Raw genomic sequence first — 23,292 nt, 5'->3', positions numbered from 1 at the left:
CATTATATTGGGACTAGATGTGGTTGGTTTGTTAGTAACAGGCTGCGGTTTTGGGCAATATATTGGCTTATGCCATGTTGAGCTAGGCTGTAGAGATTCCATGGAATTAGTGGCTTGAGTCTCTTGTGGTTTGAGTGGTTTTGACGGGACATTTCGTGTGGTCGGATGGCATTTGAGTAGAGTCCTTGGATGTTTGGGCTTTAGGTAGCCAAATCCAGGTGTTACCCGCATAGTAGCCTTGTGCTTGCAATAAGGCCTTGGGGATCCATCGCGGCTTTTGACTGTGCATCGATGCTTGTGGTTTGGTCTTATCTTCCTAGGTTTTGGGTGCAGATAATTAACCTTGCGAGGCCGTGGGTTTCTATTCCTAGGTGGCGCTCCCTGTTTAGGTACCCATTTGAACTGGGGTTCATGGGCTTTACTGTTGGTTCTAGTGGTTTGATGGCCTCAAGGTTGGGTAGGCTATGACAAGTCATGATCCCCCTCCTGAGACTTGGTGGTGGGTTTCTCTACCGATGGCTTTATGGATGTGAAAGGAGTCACACCACCCTTGCTGAAACCTATAACAATGAGGATGTTACCCACGGCTAGGTGGATGCATTGCGACTTGTAGTTGACATTGAAACGAGCTTGCTTCTTGAAAGTTCTTCCTAGTAGTGATTCTGTGCCTGCATCCTTAGTGTTGGGCAACACATAGAAAATTATCCGCATGCTCTCACACTCAATAGAAACTGCAACCTTGCACTTTTCCAAAAGTTTGTAGGGTTGGCCTCCATAAGGGGCGAGGCTAGCACTAGTGGACTGCAATGGCAGTTTGCCAATTTGGGTCCAATGGTCATGGGTTAAGATATTAAAATCAGCTCCCTAATCAATCAATGCATTGATGGTGCACGTGTGCTTAACCGTGACCATCATGTTGAGGTAGGCTAGTTCTATTGCTTCCTCATCCTCACTGTCCATCTCAGTGATGGTGGCTACTCACACGTGGACAGGGGGTGCTAGGATTTGGGGCTCATGTGATGGGTGTGTGGGGGGGAAGTACTTTTTTATCTGGCTTTCATTGAAGAAGCCTATGCCCTCACCCTCTAGGGTTTCGATTTCTACATTTCATGTCCAGTTGATGGTTCGGACCTTAAAAGGTCCTAGCCCTCAAAACGTTAGTTTTTTCTTATGTCCTTTGACTGAGTACAGTAGTACTAAGTCACCCTGTTCGAAGTCACGTTGCTTGATATACCTATCAAACCAGATTTTGCATCTTGTATTTTTGCATATTAGCACATGTGTGGCAAGAAGCCAGGTTTTCGTTAAAAGCGTTTGAGTTCAATCAGGTGTTCCATCTATGCCTCCTTCCCATCCCATCTTTCTTGAAGTGTGATTCTAAGGCTCATTAATATGAGTAATTCCAAGGGAAGGATTGCCTCTGTACAATATGTCAATCTAAAGGGGGTCTAACAAACATCTTGAAAGCCGTGCGCGGTAGGCCCATGAGGCCACCATCAACTTGTTATCCCAATCATTGCATGAAGCAGAGACAACCTTAGCCAGGACATTTATTAGGATTTTATTCGTTGATTCGACTTGACCGTTTGCATGTGGGGTAATAAGGCGAGGATTTTCAATGGATGATTAGGAAGGAGGATAGGAGGTGAGCTATCACTTCGTTGATGAAGTGGGTGCCTTGGTCGCTAACTAGTTCGATGGGGCAGCTAAATCGTGAGATCACTTGCTCCCATAGGAACTTAGTAGTAGTCCTACAGTCATTCTTTCTCGTGGCTCGTGCTTCTTCCCATTTTATGAGATAGTTAGTGGCTACAATGATGTATTTGGCTTGTAAATACTATGCTGCAGGACTAATGGGCCCAATGAAGTCAATCCCCCATTTCTCGAAGGGTTATCGTGGGATAATTGGGGCTAGCTCCATGTGATCCTTACGAATTGAAACTTTAGTCGGTTGACACTCATCACAATGCCTCACAAATCGTGTCGCATCTTGGAAAAGGGTAGGCCACCACAGCTGGGATTGCAACACCTTGCGGGATGTTGCATCTCCACTGAAATATCCTCTTGCGATTCCACTGTGTGCCTCTGCCATTACATCATGCATCTCATTCTCACACATGCATTTTCACATCAACCCGTCTTGCCCCAGCTGGTAAAGTTGGCCTGCTATCAGTTGATATGGTTGGATCTTTAGGATGAGCCACCTAAGTTGGGATTTTTCTATCGGTCGTTCTGGTAGTCCATGTTGAAGCACTTGAACTATGTCGTCTACCCAATACGGCGTCAAGTCAGCTTTAAACAAATATTCTTCATTGGATAAGCGGAATAGATGCACATTTGGTAGCTCATCTGTAATGCCATGTCCAGCTACTTCTCCTGTGGGGATGCGAGACAGATGGTTAGCCATGTAATGTTGCTTCCCTTTATGCACCACCACCGAGAAGTCAAACTCTAAAAGTAGAAGAAGCCATCTAGCAATGCATCCTGTAGCTCACAGTTTGTTAAAAAGATACAACAAGGCTTGATGGTGGTCAATAAAGAAAGTAAAAGGCGTAGCCAAAAGATAATGTTAGAATTTATTTACAGCAAACACCATGGCCAAGCCCTGTCTCTCCATTGTTGAGTAATTTATTTTGGTCTCAATGAGTTTTCTACTAGCAAAGCTCACTAGGTAATCTAGGTTGTGTTCACCAGGTTGGCACAACACAGCTCCTACACGAATTTTGAAGCATCAATGTGCACATGGAACGTGAGTGTCAAGTCTGGGGCTCGTAGTATTGATGTGGTGGTTAGAGCATTTTTTAGTTCCTCATACAAGCGTTGGCATTCTGCGGTCCATTTGAATACAATCAATAGCTTGTATAGAGGTCTAGCAATCGATGCATTGTTTAACACAAACCGTTGATAGTACCCAGTATGTACTAAGAAGCACTGAACACCCTTGTAATCAACTGGGGGTGGAAGATCAACAATGACCTTGATCTTCAAGGAATCTATGGCAATGCCATTCTTTGACACCACATGTCCTAGGATACATCCATGCTTCACCCAGAACTGGCATTTCAAGGGGTTCAATGAGAGGCGGTATAGCGGACATCATTCAAAGACCACTTGGAGTTTGCCTAAGTGTTCTCGCCAAGCAAAGTGAACACACAAGTCATCCACGAAGACTTCTAACTCCTTCCTTAGCATGTCTTTGAATATTGTACACATCATCATTGGAAAGTGGTTGGTGTGTTAGTTAATGCAAAAGGCATGACTATGTAGGCAAAGACTCCCCATTTAGTGGCGAACGTTGTCTTATGCCTATCGTTAGGATGCACTTGCACCTAACGATTGTATCCAGAGAACCCCTCTAGAAAACTGTAGGTTTCTTTGCCAACCACTCTCTCTAGCATATGATCAGTGTATTGAAATGGGTAATTATCTCTCTTCGTAGTTGTGTATACCTTCTTGTAATTGACTCACTCGAATCTTCCCATTTTTCTTTAATACAATGACTATGGGAGAAACCTAGTCCGTGTATTCAATTTCATAGATGAATCCTACCCTCATTAGCTTATCAATTTCTTCCTTGACATCTTGGCCGTGCTTCGGATTCATGGGATATGATTGCTATTTGATCGGTGTTGCATCAGGTGCCATAGGTATATTGTGAGTCACCACACTCGGGTCTACCCCCTTGAGCTCTTCTAGAGTGGCAAGCGAAGATGTCTACATAGTCTCACAAGAGAGTAATGAGACTTGCTTCATCTTGCTCAGCCAAGTCATCAGCTATAAAGACAAGTTGTGAGGTCTCCCCTTCCTTGGCCAAATTGACCTCCTTTACCTTGGCGGGTCCCTCAATTGGTTCGCTTGCTTGCCCCTATCATTTGGCTCCCAGCAAGACCACCGCCATATCTCCCTTTTTGAACTTTGTGAATCATTTTGGCAAGTCTTGTGGTTTTTGTTGTTCTTCTATTTGCATCTCTTTAGGTAGCTTCCATCGTTCCTCCCTCAACCATTGGTGTCTTAGGTGGATGGGTAGGTCCCCCTTGATACGTTTAGTCTGGGAGGTCGAGGTATTTCAGGATCACTATCTAAGTTGACTTCTGATTTGGAATCAAACTTTTCATCTTCTCTAGAAGAGGGGTTCTTCCCTGGCGATCGTAGCTCAGAAGGTGAGCTCATTCGCAGCAACAGTGCACCATGTGGCAAAGCTAGACCTGCTCCTAGTCGATTGCACCTGTGTGCTCCAACCAAGTTCGGTCTCGCAGTCCTTGTGTCTGACTACCTTTCCCACTCTAAGTGCGCTTTGCTGGTGCAGTTTGGGGTCCACTTGTATTTGTTTGATTATATGACCCCTAGTGTCGTACTCTAGGGTATTGATTTACTCTTCACTCTCATTGCTGAAGGAACAATAGTCCTCATTTTCGTAGTCGGAGCTGTCTTTATCTGGTTGCTCTTGATTCTCCTAGTTCAGACAATTCCCTTCTTGTTGCTTGAGAAGTAAGGCCCACTTATACTTCAAATTCAAATCGTGTACCTTGAACCATTGCCATTCAGGCTCATCCAAGGTTAAGGTTTTTCTTGGCCAACCAACTTGTTGGTCAAGTACCCTAGGATCTCATGTACTTCATGTCTATTTCTTGGGACTCACAATGCAACATGATTGGGTCTTTCATGTAGACTCCCGATCATCATGTAGACTAGCACTAAAGGTGTGTCCTTGAACTTATCAGTTGCCTTGACAGCTTGTTCATACTCCTCAGCATCTGAGAATGGTAGGTCGATGGTAGCAAGAATGTGCATCGAGTCTTGCTCATCCTCAGGACACGGAGTATACTTGGTAAGAGCCCCATAGGATCCCCTACTGTGTTTGTCACCCTTCAGCATGGTGGAGATGGCGTCGAGGTTGACTAACATAGTCTTCCACGTGTCCATCTCTATTCTCACAGCTTCTGTTCGATTGCCTAAGAAGATAAGACTATTGTCCTAGTCTTCTATGACTCTCACATTGCACATCTAGGGTTGGCCTAGCAGGATGTCGTAGTTCACTCCCTTCATGACTATGAAGTCAGCATAGAATTGGATCCCTACGATCTTTACTAGCCAAATTTTCAATACTTTGAATGGCTTCACCTTCATTATATTTGCCAATGTGAAGTTAAACCTCGAGTGGTGGGTTTTGTTACCCCAAATTTGGAGCACTGCATGGCTTAGTACACTTACTCCTGTCCTTGTGTCCACGATTCCCTTTCTAGTGACGTCTCCCAGTGCTAGGACTACATGCATTTTTGTGCCTTCCCAAAAGGCATTAACGTGCAGGGATTTAGGCATGGAGTGCAACATTAGACTTAGTATTTGGGTTTCTGCATCGTGCTCAGGCAAGTCTGTGCAATTGGCTAATTTGGTTCTTCAACCCACTACTTTAGCTCCAGCCATAGTGTTGGGTACTGCCTAAGCAGGTCACCTAAGCTCCGAGTTATTAGGGTGGTCACCAGTGTATTGAGGAGGTTGCTAGTCACTTGTCTCTCTCCTATGTTAGTAGTTATTGGCCACTGGTCTTGATTGCCTTGTTGGCCTAGAGTATCTAGGCTTTGTCTAGGGGACCCAGCTTGTGGTGCCATTGCCTCCCTTGAACTTGGTTTTGGGAGAGAGCTTGGTATGCTTATGCTTGAGAGGTTATTGATCTCGTCCTCTAGTATGGGTTCAGCGTCCTTTGGGTGTTCTTGGGCCTCCTTCACCCACTCTTTCACCTTCTTGATGGCTTTGAGTTGGTGCTTCAAATTGGGGTACTCCTTGGCCTTACCACTTTCCTTCTCAGCTGTCCATGGAGCCGACGTTTCTTCCTCAGCGTCAACGACTTTCCTTCCAATTGACAGTGTTGTGGCACTTTTGGTTTTGAGGGTGACTTTAGCATCTCTTCTTTTCTTCATTCGTCTCTGACTCTTCTTTCCTAGTAAGGTTGTGTCAAGGTTGCTAGGCCCTGGCAATGATATGCCAGCCTACTTCATCTGCGCGTGGGTCGTGACCTGTAATGGAATAGGTGTTGCCTCCCCATCGAGTGTCTCGACACCAAACAACCCCAATGGAATCGATGGATTATTTGCCAAATTGGAGGATGGCCTTCGTCTAGGTCAATTGATAAAGAGATGAGTGATTCCACACTCAGTGCATCTTAAATCAGTCTTATCTCTATTCTCTTGCTCCCTCTTAGGGCAGCGCAAAGAAATATGCCCTGGGTGACTACAAGTCCAACACACGATTGGCTCTTGGGCTTTCCCTCCTAGGCCTTTGCCTCCCCCTCTTCCCAACACCATCACTAGTATTGGTCGATAATCCATGAGGATAGCATTGCCTTCCTCATCTATGACACATATGGGTTTACATACGGCTCATTGTTGCTAGGCTTGTCCACATAGTGGACTGGAGTATCACTCAGTAGATGGGTCATGTAGGGTCTAGGCAGTCTAGGGATACCTGTAGGATTTATTTCCATCCTAGGGATGGTAGGTTTAGTGTCATTTGGTGCCAGAAGAGTCAATGTGGCTCCCCTTCCAAGGAAGTTCAATGGCCTATTCACAAGGTGGAGTTGACCGTAAGGTTGTGGGCATGGGAGAGGTAATTGACAATGCATTGTGTCATGACTGAACCTACCACAATTAGCACAAGGTCGTGACACTCAGCTAGAAAGTGGTTCCCATTGCAATGCACACATTGGACGTGTGGGCGCATCGGTCTTCTCATCATCTCCTATAGTTTGGCTATGTCCATCCTAATCTCTACTAGCTCCTATCCCAACTCAGTGCCCTTCCCTTTGTCCTGAGTGATTGGGTCTATTCTCTCACTCGGTGTTGAGTCTCTCTTGAAACTCCTAGCATTGGACTCTTCTTGATTCAAGCCTCTGAAGCCTCTTTCCTTGAGCTAATCGTCCACTCTAATAGCTTCTTCAAAGACCCTTACCAGTGCGTCTTGCTGCAAGCTTGAGTTGTCAGCCAAGGCTTTGTAGAGCTCTTCGCCCCGTATTCCATTGATGAATACCATGGATACCACCCTTTTGGTTGGTCTCTCACCCATGGGAATTCTCTTGAAGAGGCTCCTTACATGGGTCACATAATCTCAAATGTCCTCTTTCTCTTTCTGCTTGATGTTCGTAAGCTACACTAACAGGTTATTGGAGTATCCCAGTTCAAAAAATCTCTTAATGAAGAGAATTTTCAGGCCATTGAAATCGGTACACTCCGCAGCATCTAGACTTGTGTACCAGCTCCAACCCTTATTGCCTAAGCACGATCCAAAGGCATAGGAGCATTGAGTAGGATTAGTGAGGCTATTGGCCTTGCAGACCTACTCAAAGTGCTCCACGAAATTGTATGGGTCATTGGTAGCTTTGTATTTGTCCAACTACTTTGCTACCACATGAATTTTTATTGACTCTTAGAGCCTTGATTGACTCCTAACCTCGTCAATAGCGATGTTGCCAATGCTAAAACTCTTTGTTTTGCGGCTGTGTTATCTAGCAGCCACTTTGTCAAGAGCTCGCTCAATGTCAAATCTCCTTCTAGTGCTCTCTTGCCGACTGATTCCTGCCCATTAAGGCTAGCACTCTCTAGATTTCTCGCATTTCTAAGCTTTGGTGTAAGTTCCTAATTTGCTAATCCTAGTTGTATGCAGCTAGGCCTTGTAGAGCTCTACGGGCCAGTTTTCTTTCCTCCTCTAGGTCTACCATGATGTCCTCGACTGGTCTGCCGTAGTGTTCTAGCTAGGTTTGAGCATCGTATTTGTACACTAACTGTTGGACAACCTCAGAAAAGTCTCCTAGGTTAAGCTCCTCATCGCTTCTACAGCATGAGCTGCCTTCTTCCATGTCTAGGACTTCTTGTTCTGCCAAGTTGTTAATCGAGTTGATAAGGTCGAGTAGATCCACTTCCATGGTATTGTTTGTCCTTGTTGCATTTATATTTTTGGCCATGTTCTCCACTTGGTCCTATCTTTGGGGATTCGATATCCCTTCTATGTCTTTGTGTCTTCTCTTACTAGTGGGTTCCTTCCAGTTCTTAAGTCCATGTGTGTTTCTTGTTACTTACAATCAATCCTCAACTTACCCTCACTCTGTGCATAGGTGTGTGTGTGTGTGCTCTTTTCTATGCACTATGCAAAATCAGGCTTTTAGCTTTTCTTAATTGAGCTTCGAGTGATGGAAATCAGAGTGAGTGAAAAAACAAAATGTGGAAATCAGAGTGTGTGCTCTTTTCTCTGCACTATGCAAAATCAGGCTTTTAGCTTTTCTATGCACTATGCAAAAATCAGGCTTTTAGCTTTTCTTAATTGAGCTTCGAGTGGAAATCAGAGTGTGTGTAGCTTGGTGCTCTTGTCTATGGGTTGGCTTGACAGGGTCGTATGTTTAGTTCCTAACAGTTCCCGCCAACTTCTAGGATTTTTTGTTGCACTATCTCATTCGGCTCACGAGTTGGGGTCTTGCAATCAGTCCACAACACCAAACACCCTTTCAGATTGTTCGACCACAATCCCTAGCTTTGTAACTATGTGTGAGGCATTCGGTGGGTTCTCCTAGCATGGGTCATGCTTCTCGTTAGCCGGATTCATCAAATGCCCAAGTTTACCTTCTCAAGCTATGTCCGATTTACCGGTGTCTGATTTTGAAAATTGGACATCTGATTTACTAGTGGCTAATTTTAGGGATTGGACAGGTTTGGGTCCGATTTTTATAATCGGACAGGTGTGTTTCCGATCGGATATCTGGAGTTGGTCTGATTTTCATGCATCCGATTCTAGGAGTCTGATCCTAGGAATCGGAGTCCGATCCTAGGAATCGGACGTCTGATGAGACAGTGTCCAATTTTAGAGCGTCCAATTCTGGATGGTCCGATTGAGATATGTTCTATTGGACAAGACTGTTGGTCTGATCCTGTGGTCCGATTGTCACATTCGAACGGGTCCAGCATCCAATCAGACTGATTGTGTGTCCCATTGGAGTTGGTCAGATCGATTGATCAGACGGGTCCGAGTCTCGAGTGGTTCGGGTTGTCTGATTTTCACAATCGGATAGGGTGTCCAATCGAACCAGGTGGGTTTGTCTAGGTGTTCGATTCTGGGAATTGGATAGTTTTCTTGGTCAGATTCTAGGAAACGGATGGTTAGCTCAGTCCGATTCTGAAAATCAGGCACTGTGGGGGCCATCTGATTCCGCCAGTCAAAATGCGTGTTGATCACTTATTTGCCAAAAATCTAAATATAGATGTTGCTAGTAGCTACCAGAACTTCCAGGAATCAAGGAGGAGTGTAGGCTAAGGGCATTCCATACCTAAATCTCTGAATCTCACTAAAAGTCCCGATATGCTCTGATCGATCTGATGTAGACCTAGGCCTGCAAGCTCTCTCTCTCTCTCTCTCTCTCTCTCTCTCTCTCTCTCTCTCTCTCTCTCTCTCTCTCTCTCTCTCTCTTTGTTTACCGCACCACAGAGGAGCGGAAAAATGGAAAAAAGGAAATAGCAAAAAAGGCGCAGGATAAAAGCAGAAAAAGGCGCCTTGACCGGTAACCAGACCTTGAAAAATTTAAATGTTCGGGCATGACCTCAGAAAGTCTCAGTGTTGCCGCGAGACAACAAAAGAGTAAAAGGCGCACCATTAAATATGGAAGAGCTCCCGAATCCTTGTAAAAGAGCACCAGGCTTGCTCCTGTGCAAAGTGTATGCATTAGTTGGGAATAGGATAAATTAGAATGGTGGGAAATGGGGAAAAGGGCCTAGGCTATGGCCGGCCATGTAAAAAAGGGAAAAGGGGATGACCACCCAAAAGGGATTTAGGGTTTTGTATATAAAGTTGAAAAGTGAATGAGAAGCTCATTCTTTTGGTGTGTGGCAAAAGGAGTCTTCTTCTTCCTCTCTTCTTCTCTCCTTCTTGCTTGTGTGATCTCTTGAGAGAGGGAGTGTGAGAGTGTGAGGGAGTGAGTGTGTGGGAGTGAGGGATCAAGAGGGTGAAGCTCTTCACCATCTCCTCTTCTCTTCTTCTCTTCTCTTCACTTCCCTTCTCTTGCTCGCACGGCTATGGAGGATGGAGCTTGGAGATGGAGGAGGATTGAGGATGCTTGAGCTAGCATCAAGAATCGTGGAGCTACCGGAGTGCAAGAGAGAGGAGGGTACTTGATCAAGCATCAAGGTAAGCTCACTACACTCGTAGGATCGACGACGCGTCGGCTAGGTGAGAGATAGCCATTAGAGCTCGCTTGGAATGCTTGAAACAATAAGCGGTCCATGGGTCTTGGTGGTTGAGCGAAAGCTCCCACATTTTGGTTCCGTTGCCAGGACCACGAATTCAAGCTTGAGCACTTGCGCGCCTCATATCGAGCATCAAAGTAGGGGATTCATCCCCGAAACGGAGCTTGAGATAGGTAGGAAGTTTGGGTGTTTTTGATCTTCAAAACAAGTAAGTATTTTGGGATATTTTGGTTGTTTGATGATTGGAAAGCATGAAGAATCTAATTCATTTTTTTCCTTTGATTTTTGCTGCATTTAGCATAGGTTAGGATTAGGAAATCAAACCGGAGAAGGGTAGGGTTTACTGTTTCAAAACAGGGCAAAACAGGGCAAAAATCGTGCAAAAATGGGTAAAATGCTCGCTAGTGATGCCCAAGATCGGCAAGTGAGTGATTGGGGGCATCAACGCCACACTTGGGAAGGGGTATAAGAGCCATGAACCCAAGGGAGAGCTCATTTGTGCCATTTCAGTGAGAGAGAGAGAGAGAGAGAGAAAGAGAGAGAGAGAGAGAGAGAGAGAGAGAAAGAGAGAGAGAGAGAGAGAGATAGAGAGCTCCAGCCCGCAACGATTCGATTGCATCACCGACGCACTTACCGGCCTGTTCAGGTATATGAATCTCTCCCTCTACTACCCTAGATAGGATTTGGAAGTGCATGGCCAGGGTGCTAGCCTACATCTAGTGAATCGATCAAAATCGTGTTCGCACGGGTTGCACGCGCCGCATTCGGCCCGTCCGAGTGGCCTTTCCTGGGCCGAGTCCTAGAATCAGCCCTCGGCCCACTCGGCCTAGTCGACCCAAGTGCCATTCGGCCCGTTCGAGTCAAAAATTTTTGCCACATGGCACATTCGCGTCCGAGCCTCAAATTCGGTCCTCGGTCCAAGTGCCATTCGGCCCGTCCGAGTCACCTTGTCTGAATTTGCCATTCGGCCTGTCCGAGTCACCTTGTCTGAATTTGCCATTCGGCCCTTCCGAGTCACCTTGTCCCTTCACCATTCAGCCCATCCGAATCAAAACCGTCCGAGACTAATCCTGAAATTTGGCCCTCGGCCCGTCCGAGTGACCTACTCGGACCCTACAAATCAGACCAGTTGGTCCGAGTGCAACTTTTTATCAAAATTTTCAGAAATTTGACCTGACCCGGAAAATATGCAGCAATGCAAACTTTCGAAACCCTTCGGGTGCTTAGAACTTGATTCTGGCACACGTAATAGGAGAAATCGTAGTGCGAAGCCGCTTGGCAACTATAAGTGGGCAGTTGCAAGACCCAAGGACTTAGACGCGAACCGCTGAGCTGTAAAACCTAATTGACCGAAAACGAATGAGGCGATGTACGAGAAAACCCTAAACCCTGACAAAACGGCCAAAAAATGGATCTACAAGCCTATCAGTCCGAAACAAACGAGAGTGCATAAGACGCTGGGAAATTGCGTTGTACTCACATTGAATTTCCGCACTTGAAGTACACTTAAGAAACCTGAAAGCATGATTGAGCACAAGTGCACGAGAAACGACACACGCATTGAATGACCATAAATTGAGGGTTGTATTTAATAACCAAAGAAACTCACTCAGATAAACCACTCAAGGAACCCACCAATAGGAGAGGACCCAAGACATAGAAAAACCATCAAAGTGCAAATTAGGACCAAGCAAGGGGCACCAATGACGTGGATTTGACAAGTCTACTGAACTTGGTCGACAGCTTAGTGGAGCAAGACAACTCGACAATGGCAGAGGAAAGCTTAGACCGCGGGTCTAATGAGAAACTCGATTTGAACGTATTCCCAGATGCTATCCAGCACAGCTGCTGAGCAGTTATGACACGCACGCTTGGTACGAGCACCACGTCAGGATAGCAGACGCAATCATCGCCGATCTAAAAGAGGAGAGAAGGCTAGCCCGCAAAGCATTGCAGGGCATAGCCGAGTACAATAGGGATCAGCAGGCTAGGAGCCAAAGGCAAAGCATGGAGCTGCATGAGGTGCAGCGAGTGCTGAACTTAGCTGTGGCCAAAACCGAATGGGGACCGTGAGAGAGCACTAGAGGGAGACTTGATGTTGAGCGAGCTTCTCATGAAGCGGCTGCTTGATAATACAGCAGCAGAGCAGAGTGCCACCGCACTAGCGACGTCGCTGCTCGCAAGATTAGGGGCGAACCAAGGTTCAAAGAGCCAGGCCAAAATACCGATTGTCGCCAAGCAACTCGATAAGTACCAACCCCACGACGACCCATACAGCTTTGTTGAGCAGTTTGAGAAAGTCTGCAAAGCCAACGGCCTCAACGACCCAACTCAGTGCTCACAAGCGTTCGGGCTTTGCCTAGGTGGCAAGGGTATGATGTGGTACACGAGCCTAGATGCTGTAGAGCGAGCCAACTTCAATGACCTCAAGGAACTCTTCGTCAAGAGATTCGCCGAGCCCGGATACTCCGATAACCTGCTAGTACGCTTGATGAATGTCAAGCAGAAAGAGAAGGAGGACATTTGCGACTACATGACCCATGTGAGGAGTCTCTTCAAGAGAATCCCTCTGAGCGAGTGACTGACTGAAAGAGCAGTTTCGACCGTATTCATTAGCGGAATTCGAGATGAGGAGTTATATAATGCTTTGGCAGGTAATTCCAGCTTGCAGTAAGACACGGTAGCTAGAGTGTTTGAGGAAGCCATCAGAGTCAATGATCAGCTGAAAGAGCGGAGCTCCAGGAGCTCGAATCTAGAGGAGACCAACTCACAAAGCTCAGAGAGAACGTCAGCCTCTAGTGAGCGATCAATCCCATCATCCCAAGATAAGGGGAAGGCCACCGAGATAAACCAAGGCTTGGCTGATGTCAAGATGGAATTAGCCAAGTTGCAAGACATGTTGAGACGACCAACGCGCCTGCATGTTCAATGCGTGTACTGTGGTAGAAACCACTTGTCGGCCGAGTGTCAAGACCTTATGCTAACTGTGGTAGGTTCGGCCATGATGTTGTGCATTGTAGATTACCAAGAAGACTTCCGTACTCGCAACCCTACGGCCAGCCTTACCTAGCGAACAGGCCGCAGCCATTCTTCGGAAGGGGAGCCTCATTGTCTCTTCCCGCGCCTAACGATATGAAACCAGCCATCCCTAGAATGGACATAAACCCTACAGGCATTCCTAGACCGCCTGGTCCTTACGTGACCCATCCACCGAGCAACGCTCCAGTCCACTATGTGGAGGAGTCGAATGAGGAAGAGACCTACATATACCCTTACGTCTTGCACGATGACGAGGGCAACGCGGTCCTCATGGATTATCGACCCGTACCGGTGATGGCGTTAGGACGAGGATGAGGTAGAGGCCTAGGAGGGTAGCCGCAGGATCCAGTCACTTGTTGGACTTGTGGTCACCCCGGTCATGTCTCATCACGCTGCCCTGAAAGAGAGCAGCAATACAGAGACAAGACTGACCAAAGGTGCGCAGAGTGTGGAATCACCCATCTCTTCGTAGACTGCCCAAAGCGAAAGCCATCTTCTAGCTCAGCCAACATACCATCTGTCCCATTGGGGCTGTTTGGGGTCGAAAACCTCGATGGGGAGGCCACACCTATCCCATTACGAATGAAGCAGGCCGGATCTCTCTGCCAGGACCTAGCAATCTTGACGCAACCTCGATAGGGAAGAAAAGCTGCAGGCAGAAAAAGAAGAGATCAGAAGCTAAAGTCGCACTAAAAATCGAGAGTGCTACGACTCTGCCTGCTAGAAAGAAGGTTTCAGATGCAGAGGCAGAGACTTCAGCCCCTAAGACGGCCGAAAAAGGAAGCGCTAAGGTAAGGGAATACCCGCATCCGAAGAAATAGTTAGAGGCCATAGAAAAGGTGAAGGAATGGGTGAAGGAGGCTTAAGAGCATCTCAAGGACGCTGAGCCCATCATAGAGGACAAGATCGACGATCTCTCCAGTGTAACCACGCCAATATCACCGCCTCAACCTCAGTTCGGCAGAAGCAAACCACACCACTAGCAGTGCCACTAAGACCAAGCCTTGATGCTACAGAGCCGCAGACCAGTCCGGCCATTGGCCAGGACAATCCAGGTTAAAGGAGAGGCGAGTATCCAACGATCTCCTGACCACGCTAGTGACTACCCCTGTAATGCTTAGCTTGGGAGATCTGCTTAGGCAGCATCCTATCCTATGGCAAGATCTTAAGTAGTGGGTCAAAGGATCATGAGAGCAGGTCACGGCAGACCCTCAGGACCATGATGCAGAAACACAAATACCGAGTTTGACGCTAAACTCTATGCCTAAATCCTTGCACGTCAATGCCTTCTGGGAAGGTTCCGAGATGCATGCGGTCTTGCCGATTTTGGCCCTTGGTGACACAACAAGAAAGGGAATCTTAGACATGGGAGCTGGGGTTAGTGTGCTTAGCCACGCAGTGCTTCAGACTTGGGAAAACGCGCATGTCAAAACTGCCAGGTTTAATGTCACGTTAGCAAACGGTATGAGAGTGAAGCCATTCGGGGTACTTAAGAATTGGCCAGTGAAGATCACAGGTGTCCAGTTCTCTGTTGCCTTTATAGTCATGAAGGGAGCGGACTATGATATCCTATTAGGCCGACCCTAGATACGCAATGCTAGAGTCATCGAAGATTGGGGTAACGGCTTGATCTTCCTTGGCAATAGAACGGATGCTGTAAGAATAGAGATGGACACTTGAAAGACCTCACCAGTCAACCTAGACACCATCTGTGCTATGCTCAAGGGGAACACTCACGTCAAGAAGTCCTATGGGCCCTTGACCAAGTATATCCCATGCCCAGAGGTTGAGCGGGATTGGATGCACATTCTCGCTACAATCAACCTGCCATTCTCAGATCATGAGGCGTATGAGCAAGCCATCAAAACGATCGGCAAGTCTAACGAAGCACTCTCTACACCAGTCTGCATGATGGCAGGAAGCCTCTGGGGAAAGCCTAAGCCTGTCACCTTCCAAGTACAATCCAACAAAAGGGAACTCTAGGGGATACTGGAATACCTAACGGACAAGCTAGCTGGCAATCCAGCTGTAGACTTCAAACCACTCCAAGATCTCTTAGAGGAATCCAAGTGGAAATGGACCAGGGTGCATGATTTAAACCTCATGTATAACTGGGCCCTAGTTCCTGACCAACGACACGAGACATACCAAACCCTAGGAAATGACGAGCAGTCGGATGAAAAAGATTCTAGTGACGAATACGAAGACTGCCAATCCTTCAGTGATGAGAGCGAGGGTGAAGTCGATACCATAGAATACGACACTGAAGGACAAGAAATTGAGCAGAGCCAAGCCGCAGAAAAGGCAGACCTTTAGAGTAGAGCGAGGATTCATGCGCATGGAATGTGATCGCGCTTGGTTGGAACACGTAGGAGCCATAGACCTCAAGCAAGCAGGCCTAGCCCAGCCAGGAACGACATCAATACTTAGAACTGAATCACCATCTGAACTGCGACCACCAGAAGAGACCACCTCTTCTAACGAAGACGGAGGGTTTGACTCTGAATCAGAAGTTAGTTCGGACAGTGATCCGGAGATCCCTTAGCCACCCACTACCAGATGTACCAAGGGGGACCTACCTGTCCACCTGAGGCGCAGACGGTTAAGGCAGGAAAAGGCAAAGCAACCTAGGGATACACGAACAGAAGAACAGCGAAAGCCGCAGGACCTCCCTAAACGCTTCACGAAATTCAAAAAAGGGGATAGGGTAGTAGTTCTGTTAGGTGCCAAATGTCAAGGGCAGACGAGCGAACCAATCGAGGGATCAGCCAAAGTCAAGGAGGTAGACTTAGCCCAAGAAGGGGAAACACCCCGACCAGTATTCATTGTCGATGACTTGACTGGTGAAGAAGAAACGAGTCTTATCGCTCTCTTGTGAGAGTATATAGATGTGTTTGCCTGGTCCTTAGAGGAGCTTAAGGGGGTAGATCCGAGTGTCATGACTCACAACATACCCATGACACCGGACGCAACGCCGGTCAAGCAGCAACCGTACCTTATGAATCCAAAACACACTCATGCTCTCAAAGAGGAAATTGACAAGCTGATGAGAGCTGGATTCATTTACGAAATTGAGCACATAGACTAGGTATCGCCCATAGTCATTGTGATGAAGAAGAATGGAAAAATCCGAGTGTGCATCAATTACAAGAAGGTGAACACTGCTACGAAAAGGGACAACTATCCATTGCCATACACCGAGCACATGCTAGAGAGGGTGGCAGGCAAGGAAGCCTACAGTTTTCTGGACGGCTTCTCAGGGTACAACCAGGTGCAAGTGCATCGTGTGGATCTGCCTTTACCACTGAGTGGGGTGTCTTTGCATACATAGTCATGCCCTTCGGGTTGACCAATGCCCCTGCCACTTTCCAACATCTCATGTGCACCATCTTTAAGGACATGGTGAACCTCAACCATCTGCCTCATCCACACCTAGACCCAAGAGAGTCCCACAAGCCTACCGGCCCAAACCGCAGGCTCTGTCACAAGAGTCACCACCCGCTGAAGTCAATCCGCCTCCCCAACTCCAACCTGGATGCATCAACCCATCCATCGTGGCTGCTCCTAATCCACTTAACATCCAAGCAACCCAACCACAAACTCCCAAACCCCCCCCACCGCCCATCTTCGTTATCAAAAGCTCTTGTTCTGTCAAACCTCGACCACCTGTCGGCCTTACGCCCTCCTATGAACGAAAATCCTTTCTAACGCTGGCCGCTGACCTCGCTGAGGACACCGGGGATGACATGGTGGATTGTATTAAATGACTAGATGACACTTTTGTGTCACTCGCGCTAAGCTACGACCGCTTGGACCTAGGTCTATTAGAAGAACCCTTTGCAATAGAAGTACAAAATATGCCTTGCTCTTGGGAAACCTTTGAATTCGCATTCGCACAAGCTTCTCACTCCACTGTTGAATTGATTAACAGCGAAATCTCCAAGGAGCAAGCCATCAAATGGCGCCTTATCACATCATACGATCCACAAACCACTTTTGCTATCACTGACCAAGAAATCGCGGAGTTATCACACCTCGCTGATACTGGATCACCTTTCTTAAGGCAGTGGTATGCTCTTAGGTTGCAATGGGAAGTTGAAGGATGTCGCATAATGACCAATGGTGAGCAACGCCGCACCATCAAAACAGCAGAGTATGATCCCACTTACATTGCGTCCACCTCGTATAGAGTGTTAACCACTCTTCGGGGCCGACCCATGGAAGAACACCTCAAAGGACACCCCTACCTTGATCGCTTGTTGACCGAGGAAGAGCTACACATTGCTAGCCGTGTCAAATCTGGTGACTTCCTCACAGATGTTCTCACATACATCACGCACGTGGGAATTTGACCCTTTGATTGGGACTGCGCAGCTCAATTGGAATACAATCTAAATTTCTATACTTGGCTCCTTCACAAGGAACTCCTAACCCAACATGCCGAAAGCCCTTGACCTTTTAACCCTCAATCCTAGGAAGGATTCTTCTCAAGATGGAAGGGGAGGGGGTAAGGTGATAAGGTGAAATGAATCAGATGAGAAATGAATCAAAGGGGATAAATCAAAGTAAAATCAGTGAAAACATGTAGTATGAAAAACGGATGGGGTTGAAAATGGGCATAAAAACTTTGAAGTAAAAGACAACAAGCCCAAGTCTAAAAAAGAAGATCTACATGGCTTCTTAATGAATTCATTCAAAAAGCAAAGAATTTTTCTTTTCTAGCAATCAGTGAGTTAATATGTGGAAAGTACTAATGAAAGTTACGTTTATGGCAGGAGCATAAAATGTCGCAGCAAGACCGCACCCATCGACTCCCATTCACAGACAAGGAAAGGGAGCAATACTGCATCCATCTAGAGAACCGCGCCTTCAACAAGCTCAAATTTTGAACCATCCACAACATAGAAGTTTTGGTGGCCAAGGAGGAAGCAGCCAGGAGGGTGGTTGAACAATGCAACCTCACGAGGTATCTTGAAAAGTTCTCGCAGGAGCCGGACCACCTGAACTGCGTGGAGTTCCTTAGAACATACAACCCAGATCAAGAATGTGGTACTGACGGTGGGCAGAGGAGAAGATGCAAAGCAGGTACAGGTCCGTTTAGACCCATCCTTGGTGGAGAAGGCTTTGGGATTGGTACCAAAGATGGAGAGGAAACAAAAAAGGGATGTTTATGCCATGCTTAAAATGAAGAAGGAAGATGTGCTCACAAATGATGGCATAAGCATCTAGGATATCCCTGACGCAGAATCTAGGATGCAGGCCAAGCTGATACATGTGCTCTTCTCCAGCCAACGCTACAATTCATTAATACATTGATTAGCATACCAGTGCTGGAGAATGTAGCAGCCCATACCCTAGATGAAGTAGATTGGAATGGTTACGTATGAAAAATGATCGATCAGGCAGCCAATGCATTGGCCTTAGGAAGTGTACTAGCAGGAGGAGAATCTCCAGCCTCTAAAGTTACAGAAAGAAAGAAAGCCTCCTCCAAAGCCTCCTTCATCCGCTATGGAGGTGTCTTGACTGTGCTCATCCAGGAGGCAGTGAAGGAAGCACAGGATGCGGAAGAAGGAGAAGAAGAAACGCCAGAAAGATCACCTCCTCACCAGGACAAGGATAGGTCCACCGATAGAATTGAGACAGAAGAAGAAGGGGAGGGACAGATAAGCAAAAAGACAACCAAGAAACCCAAGAAGAAGACAACGCAAAGAAAGAAGAAGGATGACGAAGGCAAAAAGAAGGAGAGAGAAGACTTGGAAATGGCAAAGAAAGAGTCCCTAAAAGAGGCCAAGGAGAGAGAGAGGACGAAGAGACAGGAGGAGGAGAAGGAAAAAGAAGAATTACAAAAAGCAAAGAAGGCATCGAAACAGGAAGCAGAGGAGAAGAAAAGAAAGGAAAAAGAAGAAAAAGGGAAAAAGAAGGAAGAGCAGAGAAAAGCGGAGAAGGAATGGAGAAGAAAGGCGGATGAGGAAGAGGAAGAGCTACGAAGGAAGGAGGAAGAGGACCTGGCGGAAGCCACACGCCGGTCCATCGAGCAACAAAGCCGAGCAGATGAAGTGGGGAACCTAAGCCCGCATAGAGAAGAAAGGCCAGGGTCTAGCACACAGGTGCCGGAGTTTGTGCTACCTCCATTCCCTGAGGGCAAGGGAAAGGCCCCGATTCATCCAATTCCTACCCTCCTGGTGCCTCCCACTGAACCCACCACCATCACCCCTAGCATCTCGACCAGTGCCAATGTGTCAAATTTTGTGGCGTGGATGCAATATTTCATCAACAAAGAGATGACCCAGGGACAGAGCACGGGAACCACGGCCATAGGACAAAAGAGGCCAGCTACTGATGCAGAATCCAGGCAAGAGCCTAAAAGGCAAAAGGTAGAAGCCTCAACCTCACCCATCCACACAATGATGACGCCATCGGCTAACTACGATGAGTACGTCGCCGAGCTGCTCTCCCAATTGGAGAAAGCTAAGGAGGAATGCAAGATAGTCGTGGCTGAGTTGGCAGCTGAGAAGGAATCAGTGGCCGCCTTCCAGCTAGATAAAACGAGGATGATAACCATGCAGCAAAGGGAGATCGCAGATCTCAAACAAGAAATGAAGGCTAAGGATGATAGGGAGGAGCACTAGAGACAGCAGCTTGAAAATGAGACACAGGAGCTAGTGAAAATGCAAAGAGAGCACAAGCTCCTGATAGTGCAATACCAGGAGCTCGCTACAAAATTTACTCAGGTTGATGCGCTTGTGGCTGAGCTGAATGCCAGGGACGAGGAGAGAAAACAAGGCATAAAGGAGCAGCAAGAGGAGATCGAGCGCCTGACAGATCAACTAAACTTTGAAAGAGAAGAGCAAGAGAGGCTAGTCAGGGAGTTGGAAGACCACGAGCAGAAACTCATGATACTAACCCTAAAGCAAGGAGAGAGCTTGGAAGAAATGAACAAAAGAGCAGAGGAGTGGGGTGCACACAATGAAAAGAGGGTGAAGACACTGGCACGACGCCTTGCTCTGGTAGAGAAAGAGAAAATCATTGTAGAGAGCAAGGCAGAAGCTGCCCAAGTGGCCTTTGGCACTCAACAGAAGGCCTTCCTCGACACCATCCTGGACACCACCCACTCAGCACAAGGAGAGTCGTTGGAGGTGACGCAAAGAAAGCTCGCCATAGAACGTAGAGCCTTACACGCTGGATTGCAGATGCCACCCCTACCTGTGGAGGTTAGGCTGAGCTTGGACGAGCAACGAAAATACCTATTGTGCTGGCCAGCCTAACCCCCCAAGAAATCGACGCCCTCGGATTCGAAGAAGAAGCACCACAGGGAGAATGGTAGGGGGAGGAAGCAGAACTTGAAATCGACATGAACCGATTCAGGGAGGATGTAGTCCCACAACCCCCCTCGCCACAATCTCAAGAGCCACCACAAGAGGACCCATCTGCGGAAAGAAAATCTACATCTAGGGAAAGACGCAGAAAGCCAGTAGAGGAAGCTAGGAAATAGCTGAGAGCCAAACTAGCTGTGCTGCCGTCCGCACCCCTCCCACCGTGCCCTGATGATCTCCCCGCGGGATTCCATGCAGAACTGGTGCTATGGGAGATACAAGGACAAGGAAAGGATCCATTCATCTTTACTTTCCTCCTACCCAACAGTCTACGGAGGGTCTTGCCGCTCAAGGTGATGGACAAGTAATCGCGGTCGGTGGCCGGTTGGGGCAAAGATGGCTAGAAGAGCGAGAAAAAACCCCAACCTCTTGGGGCACAGAAGCGGCTGATTACTGGCAGAACAAAGTTTTTGAAGTCCCACACACTGTACAGGGCTACAAAAGCCAACCCCTGTGGAGGAGGCGAGTATGCGATATCAGTATGCTCGCCCGGATGGCGTTTTGTAACACCCTGCCATTCGAGCGAAACAACCCTACCTACATGGCATACCCTCGAAGGGTAGGGGTGGATTTTGATGCCACCCTCCACGGGCGGTACGACTTCCCTATTGTTTATAACTCTACTGTAGTATACTTCGAGCATGCCCTTCTCTTTACCTTCGAAAGCCTAGATGATTCTATGACACGCTTTCTTGCGGATTTCTCCTCATGCCCTGACCCTGCCTTTGTAACAACCTATAATTATCTTAGGTTACTTAGACTACTCCTTAAGCAGGACCTGACTCCACAAGAGCGCGGCCTACCTCCCCTCTTCTTTGACCCTAACGCTATTGACAGCTGCGTCATGGCTTGTCTTATGATGAGGGCTAGTCTCCTTCCCTCTTTTTGCCTAGCCCTCCTAGAAGATATGAATTACAGCCAATTCACTAGGTGCAATCACCCTTTCCTCTCCACCACTTCTCTTCATGTCCGCATGAATCTGAAAGATTACATGCAAAGTCACCAATTTTTGAGAAAATCCATCCGACCCCCTTCCCCCCCTCATTCAGATGAAGACAATTAGGCCTGGTTGTCATTCCACAATTATTTTAAAAAAAAAACTAGAAAGAAGAGACAACAGCAAAGAATAGCAAAGCCAAGGGATGAATCTACTACTAAGAAAAGATAAGAGAGAGAGGACTTCACATGATCCGCTTGCAACTTCCCTTTGCCTTGTTGTGCACCACAGTCACTGCACCTAGGGTTCTCCTTAGCCCCTTCCCCACTTCACACTTAGGGCACATCAAGGGCAGGACCTTCAGACCTGTCACCCTAAGACTTGCACTGCACCTCCAATGACACACGAACTAGGTCCTCAAATGTGGGACATTACCAAGGGCTTAGACCCATCTCCCAGTTCCACTGCCACGGGCACCACACACTACACGGAGAGGCAGACACACCCCTTAGGGAGTGCACAAATTTTCTTGCAGGTTATGTTTGAGTTTCAAGAACTGGCTACTCAACTGAAGAAGATCACCCACGGCATCCTTTAATGAACAAAATTCTTTCCATGTGCGGGACATGACACCATTGCTGCTGTTTCAGGAGCTTTTCTGCATTGGAGTGGACGGACCAATGTGCTTCATGTTGCCAACCATCTACCGGCTGATGGCTACCATGATTGCACCAAATCAAGCAAAAGGAGTACTCAATAATAGATCTGCCATTGGCATAGATCTTGGAACCTCATCTTCCAAAGATGCATGCCTAACGCCTCAAGATCTACGGATTGTTTATTGATTCCACAAGCCTGAAGATTTTCAATGCCAGGTTGAAGATATTCAACGTAGCATTGAAGACCTTCAACTCAAAGACAAAGATCTTCAAATCAAAGACATAGATTTTCAATACGAAGACAAAGCATATCTTTGTCAAGGCAGAGTTCGGGGGGGCTTCTCCAGGATAAATCCCTCCAATACCATCCTCCTAAGGGATTGCTTATTGATTAAGCATTTCTGATGCTCAAGGGATGACCTGCTACATATTTTCCACCAGCCAACTGGAACCCCAATCAGCCGCCGTCTCGTAGAATGGAAGCCACAACTGTGTGAGAAATGCCGAGCATCTTCATGAAGCCTAAAGCACGTCGAAATCTCTCCTAGTCATCGTCATTAAACTCCATCACCTCTCATTCACACAATTGCCTTTGAATCAGCATCATCTACCTACCAGTTCCGCCTAGCAGCAAACCTAACTAACCACTACTTCCCACCGCAGTGCCATGGGATTGGCACTTGGCTAGGAGGGCGGTAACGTTTACCGTATTTATCGCAGCATAGAGGAGTGGGAAAATGGAAAGAAGGAAATAGCAAAAAAGGCGCACGATAAAAGCAGAAAAAGGCGCCTTGACCGGTAACCAGACCTTGAAAAATTTAAATGTTCGGGCACAACCCTTAGAAAGTCTCAGTGTCGCCCCAAGACAACAAAAGAGTAAAAGGCGCACCATTAAATGTGGAAGAGCTCCCGAATCCTTGTAAAAGAGCACCAGGCTCGCTCCTGTGAAAAGTGTACGCATTAGTTGGGAATATGATAAATTAGAATGGTGGGAAATGGGAAAAAGGGCCTAGGCTATGGCCGGCCATGTAAAAAAGGGAAAAGGGGATGACCACCCAAAAGGG

Source organism: Lygodium microphyllum, chromosome 6, assembly GCF_053477565.2.
Source record: "Lygodium microphyllum isolate KBCC chromosome 6, Lygodium_microphyllum_v1.1.10, whole genome shotgun sequence".
Taxonomy (NCBI): Eukaryota; Viridiplantae; Streptophyta; class Polypodiopsida; order Schizaeales; family Lygodiaceae; genus Lygodium; species Lygodium microphyllum.
The sequence above is the reverse complement of the archived record's forward strand: the minus strand, read 5'-3'. Positions refer to the sequence as shown.